General features: G+C 33.9%; 1 long non-coding RNA gene across 1 annotated transcript; it reads right to left on the bottom strand.

Moving 5' to 3' along the window:
- Positions 1-12,157: 12,157 nt before the first annotated feature.
- On the bottom strand, positions 12,158-16,140 carry LOC132611405 (uncharacterized). Its single transcript, XR_009571625.1, has 4 exons — positions 15,878-16,140; positions 13,559-13,619; positions 12,845-12,963; positions 12,158-12,766 (listed from the first exon to the last, which is right to left on the bottom strand). It is a non-coding gene; the product is annotated as an uncharacterized LOC132611405 (long non-coding RNA).
- Positions 16,141-16,372: the final 232 nt, after the last annotated feature.

Below are 16,372 nucleotides of genomic sequence, written 5' to 3' on the forward strand. Positions count from 1 at the left end.
CAGTAGATTGAACGTTTAATTTAAAAAATAATTGCCATCAGTCAGAGATCATCAAAATGATTTAACAAAAATAAATAAACTTTATTTTGCAAATCAGAACTCGCCATAGTTGAACATCACAAAATCACAAATCGACTTAAACTCAAGTTTTGGATACCTCGTAATCAAATTTCTTTAACAAAAAAGACCAAAAAGTGAACGAGATGAATGATGCCCCTAACAGTCTTGAAGCTTACATGAAATAGATCGAGAGTGAGAATATTGAGACAGCAGCAGAGCTCGAGCAGCGAAAACCAAAATTATCATCAATAAGAAAAATGCTTAACTTCCAATTCAGTGGTGTATATGTGTAATTTTGAAAGTGGTAGGTGTAATTTCTCTTTTCCAAACCCGAATCTGATGTCTTTCTAATTTTAGATTGACTGTCAAACCTCTAGATGGATTCTTTCTTAAACTCCTAGATAGGCTATCTTCTAATTACAGTATTATTTTTCTTTGAAGGTGTTCTTTTTGACTCTTAGCTTGACCATGATAAAGAGTCTACCCACCACGCCATGAAAGGCAACTAAAGATCGAAGGGTCTGCTTTCTTGCCCACAAATTACATTTACACACTACTTTCTTGTTTGTTTTTTTTTTTTTTTATAAAAATCTCAAAATAATTCAACTCAGATTATTAGCCTTACAAGAATAAAACCACAAGAATTTGATATATGTTACCACAAAATCTAATTTAATGGGATGAGTAGTCCATTATTTAATTTCACAGACCCACCATTATGTAATTTCACAGACCCACAGGCTTTATTGACCTGCTAACCTAAAATAATTAGAAAACTAATACTACTAGCCAGTTTCCTCGTTCTTGCTTTATCACACACATAACTTAAAAAATCCATAACAAAATTCTTCTCTAACCCAACACTTAAACTTCAAATAAATTATAAACCCAACAGTTTTTCAAGACACCCAACTTCGATTTTAGCAAGAAAACACTTAACGACGCTTTGTTCTTTAGATAATAAGCAAAAAAACACAGATTTCTTAACTTCTATTTCAGATTTAATGTCAGAAAACACAAAGAAAGAGATAAAGAAGAAAGAAATTGCCCATAAAACATAGAAAAAACAAAACATACCTGTCCTTTAGATAAAAGATGCAGCAGAAGAAGAGAAAAATACAATAGAAACCCTAGATTCACATTATTTTGATCTAAATTCACAATTTCGCACACTCTTCTCTCTATATTGTGCTCTCTCTCTCTCTCTCTCTCTCTCTCTCTCTCTCTCTCTCTCTCTCTCTCTCTCTCTCTATCTGTGTTGGGTGTGTTTGAAGTGAGAGGAAATAAATGAGTGCCCTAGGATATATCTTTTTTTTAATATTTAACGACGGACTAGGCGACGGATTTTATATTCCGTCGCTAAATAATACATTGACTTCTTTTAATAATTAATATTGCAACGAATTTTTCCGTTGCTACGAATATATATTTTTTGGAGAAAAATTGAAAGGTCTGGCGATGGATTTTCCGTTGCTGAATCCGTCACTACATAAAAAAATAAAATTTGTTGCGCCTCTTCTGTTGCTAAATCTATAGTGAAATTTAAGGCGCCAAAATTTCGCGCTAATAATTGGTGACGAAATTCAGTTTTCGTTGCTAGTCCGTCGCTATATAATGAGATAAAATTTTAGTTGCTTTCTTGCGACAAAATGAGCATTCCGTAGGTAATCCGTCGTTAATTAGCGACAGAATATGGTCTATCGCTAATATTCCGTCACTAAACACTGGTTTTTTAGTAGTGTAAAGGTAATATCTTTTGGGAAGTTCAACAAAAACTAAAGAACACTAGTTCTGCTCTTAGTAGTTGGTCCAAGAATACAGTTGGAGATATTTTTAAGAATACTCAAGACATGGAAAACAGAATTTGTGAGCTTGAACAAAGATATATTGATAGTATGGATTCTCATGATAGAATGCAGTTGAATAAAGCCAAAGCTGAACTGATTTCTCATCATAAGAAAGTGAATGATTTTTGGAAACAAAAGACAAATTTGAAATGGAACCTCAAAGGGGATGAGAATACCAAATATTTTCACTCCATTGTAAAAGGAAGAAGAAATCACCTCCATGTCCACAGAATTCTGGAAAATGATGTATGGGTGGAAGGAGAAGAAGAGATTGGGACTGCTGCAGAGAACTTCTATAGGAATTTGTTCTCTCAACAGGGACAATATATTGATATGAGCATAATGGACCAGATTCCTAAGAATATTAATGATATGGACAATCTGATGCTTCTAAACAATCCTAATGAAGAAGAAATTTTCAAAGCGGTTATGGACATCAACCCAAATAGTTCCCCAGGTCCAGATGGTTTCAGTTTAGTGAAGTTGAAATCCTACTCTGTTGTGTTATGGTATTTAATCCCTTGAGCGAGGAGTTTTCCACGTAAATATGTTGTCTTATTTACTTTCTATTTTTACTTGAGAGAACAAATAGAAAACCTGCTTCTCTATACTCTTTGGTGGACTCTTAGTTTCTATCACATCTAAAAAAGGGACTTTAAGGAACAGGGTTGAGTGCGATTAGAGCTGGCAAAATGATTAAAAAAACAAGTAACCATCCAATTCGACCCATTAGTTATGAATTGATAACTAACTTTTTAAATTGGATCAAATATGGATATTATCACCTAAAAAATGGATATCCATATTATCAATAGTCATTTGTCTGCTTGTTATTTTTCATGAGTTCTTGCGTTCTGGCAGTCTAAGCTTGTTTTGGCTTTTATCTTGTGTTATCACCTGACTACTCTTGAAGCCAGGGATGATATGGATATTCATATTATCTGTCGGTTCACCCATTGTTTTTTTGTGTTAAACATGGGCGGGTCGGATATTTTATCCATTTTTGATCGCCCATATCCGTCCGAACTGCCTGTTGGCTACTCGTAAGTGTGATTGAAGAGATGGAGATAAGAAATCCTTGTTTGCTTGGTCTTGTATATGCAATATCAGCATATGAATTTACATACATAAATATGTATTCCACTTATTCTATTTCTCTTATGTCTAATGCATGCATATAAAAGCTGGATTTTGAGACATCTGCATTTGTTTTCCATATGCAGCAGAGAGATTCAAATGGTCTGGCTGCAAAAATCAGTGAACTTAAATTGCGTTTGCAAACAATGGAACATCAGGAGCACTTGCAAGACGATAAGAGCCATCATCTTCTCTCCCATTAGTTGACTAGTTTTTTTTCATCTTTGGCTCTTATTTTGGATGTTCAATAGTTCTTCCCTGCTTTATCTGACTCCTAATTTTTCTGGAAAATGTTTCCGTCCTATCAATGTCCTCTTCAAATCTGTATAGTTTAAATAATTTATGCTAATTCAAATAGGATTAATATTTAGATTGCATGAAAATTTTTGGTGGTGCTTTGTTATCGAGCGTACTTATAGCATGATTGACCAAGCTTCTCCAAGGCCAAAACTGGTGCCTTTTTTTTTTTCAAAGTTGAGGTGGCCAATCTTTTAGGAGGAAAAGTGCTTTTAAGTAGAAGAAATGCTTAAAAAGTAGTTTCTCCACAAAGGATTTTTTTGAAAAGTATTTTTGAGAAAATACAGTTAGAAGCACTTTTTAAAAGTTTGACCAAACACTAACTGTTACTCAAAAGTGTTTTTCAAACTGATTAGCCAAGCCCAAACTGCTTATCACCAAAGACACTTTTTTGAAAGCACTTTTGAAACAAACTCTTTTGAAGCTAAGCTGATTTTAGAAGGTTAGACCAAACAGACTATTTATATTTGGAGAAGGTTAAGCAAATTCAAAGTTGAAATACCTTCAGCTGCACATTGAATGTCACATTGACTTCTCTGGTTAAACTAATGAAGTATTTTCATAGTTCTCTTCATCGCATTGCTCATAATCATAGAATTTAAGGCAAATCCAAAATCTGTGGAACTTAAATAGCCAAACTTACATTACAATTGGTCGACTCAAGAGTTAAACAATTTTTTTGCAATTAAAATATTACATGCATGGCAATAATTCAAAGCAGAGTTTGCCAATTGAAATATTTAGGTTGTGGAGGTTTGGGTGCACACAAACTTTAAAGTGAAATATTTTGTTATAATGTTTTGGTTCTGGAAGCTTAGTTTGTTCAAATGTTTGAATTTTAAAAGCTTTTGTTTTGTGCAACCAAGCGGTTCCATCCTAGGATTGATTATTCAGAAAATTCATATTATATTTTCTTGATAGGAACTAATATATTTGGTGGTATTTTATTTAATTGGTATTGGTTTCCTTAAAAGTTTGAATCGGCATGTATTACTAACAAACATAATGTTCTCAAGAAGTGATTTTAAGGTGGGGCAACCCTTTCCTATTCTAAGAAACCATTCTGAAAATCATCTCAGAAAGATGAGTTTATCACATTAGAAAGTAATCTGGGGATAGATTAAAATTCCAACATTAAGAAAGAGATGACTCAACAAAGTAATGATATTGTTGAGAGAGACTAACACAATATCCGGTATAGAAAACTGAAAACGTTGTAATATTCCGACAAATTAACTCAGGAAAACCAATGTGAATCCTAATTAAACCCAATAATCACACGTTGTAAGGCCGTCATATCTTTCCATTAAGTTACTTTTGTCAAATCAATGATAGAGACAATGCGACTCAAAAAAACGAAGCAATCCTGATTCAACGCCTTGGTTTGTCGCTAATGATAAAGAAAATGTGTTAAAATGACCCGAAGAACTTTTGTTTCAAAGGATAGTTGACTGGTTAAGGTATATGAGTAACAACGTGAACGTTCCAAGTTTGGCTTTTCAGCTAACTACACTGTGTGAGCCCATTTGCTCCAGCCTTATTGGGAGACCCTATTTCACCTTCTTTATTTATTATTGCTTCTGAATGTTTATCTTCTCTTCTAAATAATTTATATAATAAGAGGGAGTTTAATGGTTTTATTATGAATGCAATTGGTCCTAAGGTTAATCATTTAGCTTATGCAGATGACCTGATAATTTTCTGCTCAGCGAAATCTCATACCTTGAACCTTGTTATGGACTGTCTAAAAAGATATGAAGAAAACTCAGGTCATCTAATAAACAGGAATAAGAGTTGTTTTGTTATGAAGGAAGATACCTCCTCAAAAAGAATTAGAATAGTATCTGATATTTTACAGGTTAGAAGAGAAGTATTTCCCATAACTTACTTGGGGTGTCCTTTGTTTGTAGGAAGGAAAAGAATTCAATACTTTGCTACAATGGCTACTAAGATCCTGAAAAGAATGAATTCCTGGCAAAGCAAACAACTTTCTACAGGAGGAAGGATTATACTAATAAAGCATGTTTTAAGTGTCATGCCTGTGCACTTATTATCTATATGTCAGCCCCCAAAATCATTTTAAAGCAGATGGAAGGGATGTTTGCCAACTTTTTATGGGGAAATTATAATGGGAAGCCCACATTTCACTGGGTGGCGTGGCACAAAATGTGCTTTCCAAAGGAGGAAGGGGGAATAGGAGTGAGATCTTTGCAAGATATTACTGAGACCTTTGGGGCTAAATTATGGTGGCAATTTAGAACCAAAGACAATATTTGGACAGAGTTCATGAAAGCCAAGTATTCAAAAAGAATCCACTCAATGGCTAGAAAATGGAGTTATAGGCACTCTCATACTTGGGGAAGGCTATGGAAGATAAAAGATAAGGTTGATCATTATATTTTATGGAGGATCAACAATGGTAGCAGCAACTTCTGGTGGGACAACTGGTCAGGTCTTGGTAATTTGAGCCAATTTGGGCAAGCATCTACTTCTATCAAGATCAAGATTTCTGAATTTATTGAGGGGGATCAATGAAACATGAGCAAGATTAGACAGAAACTCCCTTCAAACATTGCTAACTCAATCAAAGAAGTGCAAATTCATACATCCTTAGAAGATGATCATCCTATATGGACTAATAGCAATAATGGAATATTCAGTTGCAAGACTGCATGAGAAATATTGAGAAAGAAACAGATGGTTACCATAGCCAAAAAAATGACCTATCACAAAAAACTTCCTTTCAAAACAACATTTTTTCTGTGGAAATTAATGAGGCATAGTGTGGCTGTTGATACCAACTTGATTAGATTCAAAGTTCATCTCCCTTCAAGATGTTCTTGCTGTATCAACCCTGATCAAGAGGAGGAGGAGAACCAGTTTCACAAAGGTATGATTGCCCAAGAATTATGGGTATATTATAACAGAATTTTTAGAATTTTGCAGAGAAATGGATGCTTAAGACAATAAATAATTTCATGGTGGATAACTAAAGCTGGAAATCCATTACAGAAAATGCTACTACAAATTCTTCCAGGGATTATTATTTGGCAGATTTGGAAATCAAGATGCAAGCAGAGATACGAAAACAAAAAGATGGACTTAAACAACATCAAATACAACATCAATACACAAGTTGCTATGACAGTTCACATACAGTACACGATGATCAGTCCATACCTGAAAGGAGAAGAATTATTTCAGATGAAGGATAAAGTTACACAGAAGATTAACCACATAATGGTGAAATGGGAAAGACCTAAGGCTGGATTTGTAAAACTGAATTCTGATGGCTGTGCAAAGGGAAATCCATGGCCTATTGGAGCTGGGGGCATCATTAGAAATGAGCAAGGAAAGTTAGTAACTGCATATGGGAATTTCTTGGTGTAAGGACAATGGATACAATAGGCTAGAAATTGAGGTTGACTCAAAAATGCTAGTGGATTGGTTAAAAGAAACTGCAGATGTTCCGTGGAATGCTTGGGATTCCATTATGCGATCGAAGGCGATGCTTGAGAAAATGGAGGAATGGAGTATAATACACTGCTTTAGAGAAGGAAACAAAGTAGCTGATGGATTAGCTAATTGGGGACTACGATGCAACAACACAACTTGGATATCTCAGTTCCATCTATTGCCAAAGGAAGCAAGAGGTGCTCTCAAAATGGACAAAATGAACTTCCCTTCCTTTAGGACCAAAATTATTAGAAACTCCTTCTCTCTGAATAGGAGCATGTATAGAACTTACACTTTTGATGTCCCTTGAAGCTTGATTTTGATAGAAAATCAACTCATTTTTTGAAAGCTGATAAGAAATCCTACTTTTGCTATAATTGGAGTCTGTTCCAATTAAGTAGGTACAGGGAGTGATAACTCCTTTGCTGTGTATAATATCTTTTTGATTAATGAAAGGCATCCACTCTTGAAGATGGATGAATTAAAAAAAGAAGAAGATGGAATTGAAGTTTAGTGCTGTGATGCAGAATTCAAATGTAAACAAATATTTGCCTCCTTCTTGAATCTTTCTACTATCAGAGCCCAGAGACCTCCTATACCCAAACAAATAGTCACCTTCTTCATGTTTACTTGGTAATATATTTTTTTGGTTGGTTCGAAATAGAAATTTTTAAATTTAAAAATAATTTAACTTAAAATTTATCTTTTACCTAATAAAGAAAACATTTATAGCGCAATCATTTTTAAAAATATTTAATACTACAAATTTCGAAAGTGTTTAATACTACTAATTCTGCCTTCACCTTTCCCCTATTTGTCAAGCTCTGTCTCCCCTTATTGCTTCCATTTGCATTTCTATTTTAACTTACTTGTTCTTTCTTCTTTAAAGAAAGTGGAAAACATTATGTATGGCAGAATACTATTCCCTCTAGCTGAAGTTCGCCCAAAGAAGTATTATGTTCACTTACATTTCACTATTCGTGGGACACCCACACAAAGCATGGGCTGATCTAGGTAGAAGTAAGGGATGTGAATTTCTTTCGTCGGAAAATTACAATGTGTATATAGGTGACATTATACACATAAACATTTCACTCATTCTTTCCACCCAAACATGCTTAGCACTTTTATGGCCATGTGTTATTCAAAATTCATAAACATCTATGAGAGTAACTCCACTTCTCAATCTAAGCGACACCACTTCTATGTTCATATAGGTGAAGTTCTTGCAATGTTTTTGTCACATTTGAGACACTTGTTCCTTGAACTGAAGTTCATTAAGAGTGAACCCAACCCTCTATTCTGTGACAACGGCCAGTACTAGTATATCTCTTACTTAATTACTGAAACATCCACGTATCAATAACTTCTTGTTACCCTCTGAATCCATAACTATTCATTTCATAGTGGTGGGTAGGATTACCATTATTGGTGGACCTAATTAAGGAATTTTAAATTTAATCAACTCGAGGTTGATTTTCACCAACTTTCTTCTAAGAGTTTTAATAATTGGATAACCGAAATTGCTTTTTGACTCCACAAATGTGAGAGAGATGATTCCTTTCTTGAATTAACTTTCTCACATTTTCATGTTGTAGATTTATCCCTTTAACTTCACATAATATATTTATGTGCTCAAGTTAAAGTGGGTTGACTATCACAAGGTTGAGCTCACACTCTGCAAAATCATGAAATTTCTAAAAAATACCCTTCAACCACTCAACTCCTTATTCGACATCTTGAAATTTAAGAAAGTACACCTCTTCCCGAGGTAAACATCCTGCCTTTTGTGGACTTGTTTCTCGTGAACTCGAGAACCAACTTATGTTGGTATATCCTTATAAATAGTATGAAACTTAGAGTTTCTCAAATCTTTAATTATCTAAGGCCTGTTTGGAAAGCCACCGAGGTAATTGGAATTGGGTGTAATTACACAATTTAGCCTGTTTGTTTGACCAAGTAATTACATAATTAGGTAGGAATTCAGTGTAGTTGAGAGGGTGTAATTACATTCTCTAATTCTCAAGTGGGGGGGGGGGGGGGGGGGGGTGTTGAGAATTTGGTTTAATTACAGGGTTACTTTTTTTTGTTTATTATATTTTAATTTATTTTTTATTTCTATTATTTTTATTTCTTTTTTATTTTTATTTTAAAATGTATTTTTATTTTTTATTTCCTTTAGTCTCATTCCCAACCTTTACTTCTTATGGTTCCATATAGTTGCTCGTATTTTTTTTATTCATTTAGCATAACCATGTTATTATTCTACTTTACCTCTTAATATTACTTGACATATAACGAGTGACGTTATTAAAGTAGAATTTCGTTGTGAATGAGGTTATAGACTTATATTTTCCCTTTCTTTTGAATTATTTACTTAAGTTACGTTGGAACTTACTTATGTAATGTTGAAATTTGACATAAGAGTATTATGTTAAACTATTTTCAATTTTAAGTTATTTGTTTTCACATTGCATGTTGTTTTTGATGAATTTTTTGTGTCAAACACTTGAATAATGTTATGGCATTATATTTATAATTTTTTTTTATCAAACATCCAATCCATGACGTTCTCACAAAAAAAGAAGTCTTTTTTTAAGTTTTATAATTAATTAAAATTAAATATTCTTAATTTGAAAAATATATATATCAATTATTTTTTATAATATTAGTTACAAATATATGATTATTAATTAATATATGTTCAATAAACAATGTGTTATTAAATAAATAATTTAATATCATTTATAAAGGCAAATATTTTTTAAATATTAATTTTATAATATTTTTAAAATAAACTAACTGTGTAATTACACTTGTGCAACCAAACAACTCGCTTATAATTACACTGGTAATTACGTTATGACAAACAAACAGGTCGTAGTAGTGTAATTACTAGGCTGTGTAATTACTACCCTAGTAATTACACCAATTCCAGTTACCAGGTGGCTTTCCAAACAGGCCCTAAAGAAAATCAAGAACTCGGCTATTGGCCCTTCCAATAGCTCTTGCTTACACAAGTTAAGCCACAATTCTTCTATTAACTTGATCTAGGATCAAATAAGGTATTGACCTCTTTTATGTTCAAGTGACTAAATTTATTTAGCACTTTCTCAACGTAATGAGATTAACTCAATATACATTACCCCCACTATTTTATTTAATCTTGATACCAACTTAGTGTCAATTTCTCTAAGATTCTTTATTCCGACGTGGAAGAAAGGAAACCGCGTTGCATCTATCTACCATAAAAATCTCTTTGTTTCTATTATATCGTAGAAATCTCTTTATTTCTATCATGTACTTCATATCATTGCTTGCTATAATATATGAACAAATTGACTTGCACAAAATAATTACCACATGCTTTTGTGTATAAATAACTTTTCATTAAAAGTCACAACCTTTCAAGTATTGATAAAAGAATACAATTGTAAATGACACCCCTTCATGAAAGAACACAACCTTTTGCTATAAAAGGCGTAAAACAATTGGCTAAAGTTGACTTCTAGTCATAAGTCAAACATCCCCGCACTTTGAACATATCAAGTGCCTAGAGGTGTCAAAATGGGCTGGCCCAGCCCAACCCAACCCAACTCAGCCCTAAAGGGCCAAATAATTAAATGGGCTAGGACAGGCTGACCCTTTTAATTGATGGGGCTGCAAAATGGCAGCCCAACCTAGCCCGCGGGCTGTGGATTAGGACGGGCCAACCCTTTAAGTTTTTTCGTCTTCCGAAATTTTCTAAGTGATTTTTGGTACAATTTGAGCATGAAACTTTTGCAATATGAAATAGAATCTTCTACCACTTATTCTTGCGCAAATCCATATCATAGAAGAAAAAATTCAAGAGAACAAATATAAATTATTATGTTTAATCTCTAATTTAGATCACGTTCAAAAGAAATTAAACATAATATATATTCTAAGACTAAAAAGTATTACTCCAATTTCTAATTACTACTTAGTAGTAAGTACATATTTTTTTCTCATTACTTTTTATCTTTTTGTTTAATTTACTTATATTTTTTTTAAACATTAATTAATTTATTATTCTTTTCTGGCCTCAAGGGCTGGCCTCAGCCTAACCCTTGAGGCCGACGAGCCAAGAGAGGCTGGGCTTTTGAGCCTCACTTCTATATGGGCCAAAGAAATCTTAGCCCAACCCTACTTAAATAAAGGGTTGGGTTGGGCCGGCCTCGCGGGCCAAGCCCATATTGACAGCTCTACTAGTGCCTTTTCATATCATACATAGAGAAAACTCAATTCACTAAGTTATGTTCTCTGGATCTCAGATTCTTGTAAACGTTCAAGTATAGACACATACTTGTAAACAATATAATATTGGGAAAAGGGTCAAAAATGCCCCTCTACTTTGGGAGAAGGGCTAAAATATCCTTCATTACAAATTTGGGTAAAAATTACCCCTTCCGTCATTAAAGTTTTTAAATATACCCTTTTTTTAATGGAAATCCCCAACATAACCCGAATTCATTTTTAAACCCGCTCCAACCCAACTAAATCAAACATGCATATGAGTTACCCGCTCCTGTGCCTACTGGCTCCAGTTGTAGGACTCGGGAACAAGTTGGTCGTATATGGGTTTTTTATGCATAAAAAAACAAGGTTTTTCGACCGCATGAGGTCGAAAAAGCCCATTTTTCGACCAAATTTTCAACCTCAAGGACAAGTCGCTAATTGATAGGGTGAAATTTTTTTCGACCTCATGTGGTCGAAATTTTTCGACCACACGAGATCGAAAAAAAAACATCTACTGACATTACGAAAATATAGTTTTCGACCTTGTATGGTTGAAAACTGCATATTTTATTTAAATATTATTAAAAAAATTCGACCGCAGGAGGTGGAAAAAATAATTTTTATTTAAATATTAAATAATATTTTCGACCTCGTGTGGTCGAAAAATGTGATTTTTTAAAAATAATATTTAATTTTTTCGACCACATGTGGTCGAAATCTTGGACAACATTTTAAATTTCGACCACAAGAGGTCGAAATTTAACATGTTGCCCAGCATTTCGACCTCATGTGGTCAAAATCTGGCAACATTGTTGCTAAATTTCGACTTCATGTGGTCGAAATTTTAATGTGGAGGTACATTTTAGACCTGGTGAGGTCGAAATTTAGCAATATCTCAGCTGAATTTCAACCTCGTGTGGTCGAAAATCTGGGAAAAAAATATCAGCATTTCGCTGCTTTTACAGCAGCCTACCTGCCAATTCAACCAAATCAACATTATTCTGCAACACATCCAATTCATCATTACAACACATTCACTATCAAATTCAAAGTACTTCTAAATATCCTTAAAACTACATTCAAACACTTAAAACACCATAAAGTTAAACAACCATAAACTACTTTCTACAATCAAATTCACCTTCAAAAGTACATCTAATTCGAATTAAAACTACAATCAAATATCATATACATATCCAAGAAAACATAGCAATATTAGAGTCCAAAAGTATACGAATCAAAAAAGTCAACGTTGGGTGTTAGAGACATGATCCGAATCCTCCCCACTATCCTCATCAACAAGACCATGAATTACGTTGGCCTGTCCTACTTCGTCTACTGGGCTGTGACCTACGAGCATCCCCGGGACACGGGGGAATCGGAAAGGCCCCCGAATTGAGTAAGCTGTCTATTTGGGCCTGCATACCCAACATCCTTGCCTCCGTGGCACTAAGTGTACGTGTTAGTTGAGTAACTTTCTGCTTCATTTCTTGGTATTCCTTAGGATCCACTGCCCCCTCAGAAGTAGCACCTACACCTTGAAGGAACGACGGGAATTGACGACAGGCTCGATTAGGGATCCCATAAATTGTCTCGTACCTTGTTGGGGGAGCAACCTTCTCCATCCACTGGTCAATTACCTCGTTGGTCATTGACGTCTCGGCTGGCTGACTGGCACAATATTCCAACTTGTGTTGTTGATACTCGGTCTGAAGTTGATGGATACAATGTTAGTAGGTAAATTTAGTTAAAACAAAAGTAGTTATCATTGTTAGTTATTGACTTACATAGGTTTGCTAAGACCTTGGCTCAATCCATTGGTCTATACCATCGGCGTTCTTCGACTCCTCGTGTGAGTAATCTTGAAGATTTCATCTTGAGGTACTTCCTGACCCCTCTCGAGCGTCTGCAAACAAATCAAAATTAACAACTAATTTCATATCCAAACGAGCCACAAGTAAAAAATGAAATATGGGAGATATTACAATATGTCAAGAAATCCAACAACACTGTATTAGCAGCAGTAGTCACAACCTATTTCACTCTTTTCTCCATAATCAACAACTCTGTATTAGCAGGCAGTATTGTGCTACAATCAACATGAACGATGGAAAATAATCAACAACTCTGTATTAGTTAAATTATAATAGCTTTCGCCTTTAACACATTTCTGAATATGCAGTCTAAAAACATGAACCAAAAGCTATTACAAAAATCTGAATATGCTTCAGCAAAAAAAATAAAAAAAAAATGCTTCTGCAATATGGAATTTCAGCTGCTACTGCCAAAAAAAAAAAGTAGTCAGCCTTAGAGGTTTGTTGAAGTTGAACCTTTCTACTGCTAGTAGCCAAACATTTATATCATTTTCAGGGTTAGTTAAACTTTCAGTGTCCTCATTTCAGGCTCCTGGATTCAGATATCTTGTTTTAAATTTTGTGGCTTCAACGTACACCATAACCTGTGCTACAGCTAATAAGTCAAACTCATATTTCTATTCTTACTTATGAATGTGCTGATTCCAGATAGCTGAAGTTGCTTTCAGAGCAGAGGTTGCTTTCAAGCCTGAAAATGAAAAGCTGTTTATGAAGCCAATGCAGATGAAAAGATAACATAAGGTATGGTATATTAACATTGAGTGAAGAAACTGATATTGTCATTGAAGATTAATTTGATATTTGTTTCATATCTGGAACTTTTATCCTTATGCACTAGTGAATTCAAAACAGAGTTGTCAAGCACGTGAGATCTAATGTACTGGAAATAAAGCTATGCCAGAATAAGGTATGACGAGGCATAATTGCAGGTCCACCTGGGTGATTAAAGGAAACTTGACTAATTATAACTAAGGTAAGTCTGAAACCATCATTGAACCACTGATCTACTTTATACGTTTATGAGTGATCAACTCTTAAAATATGCAGTCTAGTCCGTAGAAGCTAACTGTAATAGTATCCAACCACTATACTAATCAAATTGAAGCTAGAAAAGAGTTGAAAACTCATTAGCCTAGCTACTAACATCCTAACAAGTAGTTAACTGCTAATTTAGGCTAAGCAAAGTGTGATTTATCTAATTGCTTAAACAAACAAATCACATAATTGCTAATTAAGCCAATAGTGGACTAACATATAAACCAAACAGATCCATTCAACTAACAATTAAACTACTCAAGCCACATGATTTTGATAAACCCTACTTTGTTTTTGATAAAATCTTCAGTTTCTGCCTAGCACATAAATTATCTGCTATAAATACTACTGCTTTTTCTTTGCATATTTTGGTTGGACTTCAGTATTTGTAGTAAAGCTACAAAGATTAGGGTATAGTGCTCCTATTATTATAAATAAGAAGCTTGTAATTACTTTAAATTTGGTTTACTCATTTGTTTAACTGTCAGGATAATTACATCAGAAAAGAAAAAGAAAATTCAAGTAAGCCTAGCAAAAACTTGAACCATAAGTATACTTGATATATTGGCTACATACTAACTCCTGCTGTCCTGCATATTATCGGAACACCTTAGCAAGTAAGGAGAAAAACATGGTTATATAGATAAATAATCTTATAGCCATTGTTAAAAGCACTCAAACAGAAATAAAAAAGCAAACCACCAGATTTCTTAGAGCGACAATCTTCAACATTCGCAATTGTTGCTATCTTTAGTAAATGTCTTGGCTAAGAATTAGAGATGGTTGCTTAAAATAAATGAAAGGTTAATGAACCACAATATGAGATTATGGTGTAGTTAGATACGAACAAGGAGATGAATGAAATGAATCAACCTTGTGTTCACTTATTTCCACTTTTTTCATTCACAATATAACAAACATTGTCTACTCCATTTTTTAAAGAACTTGATCAAGATTGTTATAAATCAGGAAAAAGATGTATATATGCTTAACAGTTAGAACTTATTGAAGGTTTAGTTTAAGAAGATGCAAGATGTTTTAAAGTTAGAACTTGAAAACTCACTAAACATTTAGCTAACAGAGATGTAGGCAACATAGAACTTACTGTAAGACAAAATCTTAATCAGTTCACAATGACTTATGCTTTAAAGTTAGAACTTACTGAAAACTTACTAGAGCTTTAGTGACAAATTTAAAAGTGGAACACACTCTTTTGTTGGTTTTAAACATTTCTCTTGTTTTTTTCCTTTTTCATATCAAAGCTTTATAATGGCAAACTAGTAAGAAGATATAAAGAGAAAGAACTCCAAGCTAAAGAAGCTGAACTGAAAAAAAAAAAAAAATCTATGGTATTGACTATATTTCTCTTTAGGCATTTTATATACTATTAATTGGCTGTTTTATTGGTTTCATTTAGGACCTGAAAAGGAGGGAAGATGTTATAGCAAGAGGTAGTTCTCCAGTGTAACATTCACAAGTTTTGTAAATATCAAACTCCAGTCCATTCTATTACCTGCAAAGAAGTACTACACAGTCACAGGAACAGAGAGCTACCGCGACAGAATGGATGTCTCTTTCACTTTCAATTTCTTATTTATTGGACTATTTCATAGGTTTTTGCCAATAAAGAGGAACAAAAGAATGAAGGAAATTGAAAGGGATGTTCATGCCTCAATTAGAGGTATTATTGATAAAAGAGTGAAGGCAATGAAAACAGTAAATATATTTCAACAACATTCAATTTCAATTTCAATTTCAATTTACACTTAGTAAAATTTTAACAAATAGCTACAAATGCAATCTTTAACAATAAATATAAGTAATCTACTAATTAAACTACAATTACAAAGTGATTTAACTAATAATGATAGAAATGAGATTGAAAAAAAAAATGGCAAAAAAATTACTTACCTTTAATGGCGGCAGACAGCAAGGGCGGCGACGGAGGACAGGCAGTGATGGGGATGGGGCGTCGGCGCCGGGGAGGGGTGTGGTGGCGATGGGGCGTCGGCGGCGGGGTAGGGGTGTGTTGGGGGTGGGAGTTTTGGTATAAAATTAGGTTTAGGTATATTTTGGGTTGAGAATTGCACGATTGATGCTGGGGGAGTATATTAAACTTTTGAACTTTATTATTTCGACCGCGTGTGGTCGAAATAATTAAGTCAGATTTGACTTAATTTTCGACCGCATGCAGTCGAAATATACTTTTTTTTTAATTAATTGTTTTATTTATATAATTTATTTTTTTGAAAGTGTTTTTATTTATTTATTATTTGTATAAAAATAAGTTTCGACCTCATGCGGTCGAAATTTTATTTCCCGTTTAAATATCTACCACGTGAGGTCGAAATCCAAAAATAAAAAAAAATTATGAAAATTTTGACCTCATGTGGTCGATTTTTTTTT

The sequence above is a fragment of the Lycium barbarum genome, chromosome 9 (assembly GCF_019175385.1).
Source record: "Lycium barbarum isolate Lr01 chromosome 9, ASM1917538v2, whole genome shotgun sequence".
Classification (NCBI taxonomy): Eukaryota; Viridiplantae; Streptophyta; class Magnoliopsida; order Solanales; family Solanaceae; genus Lycium; species Lycium barbarum.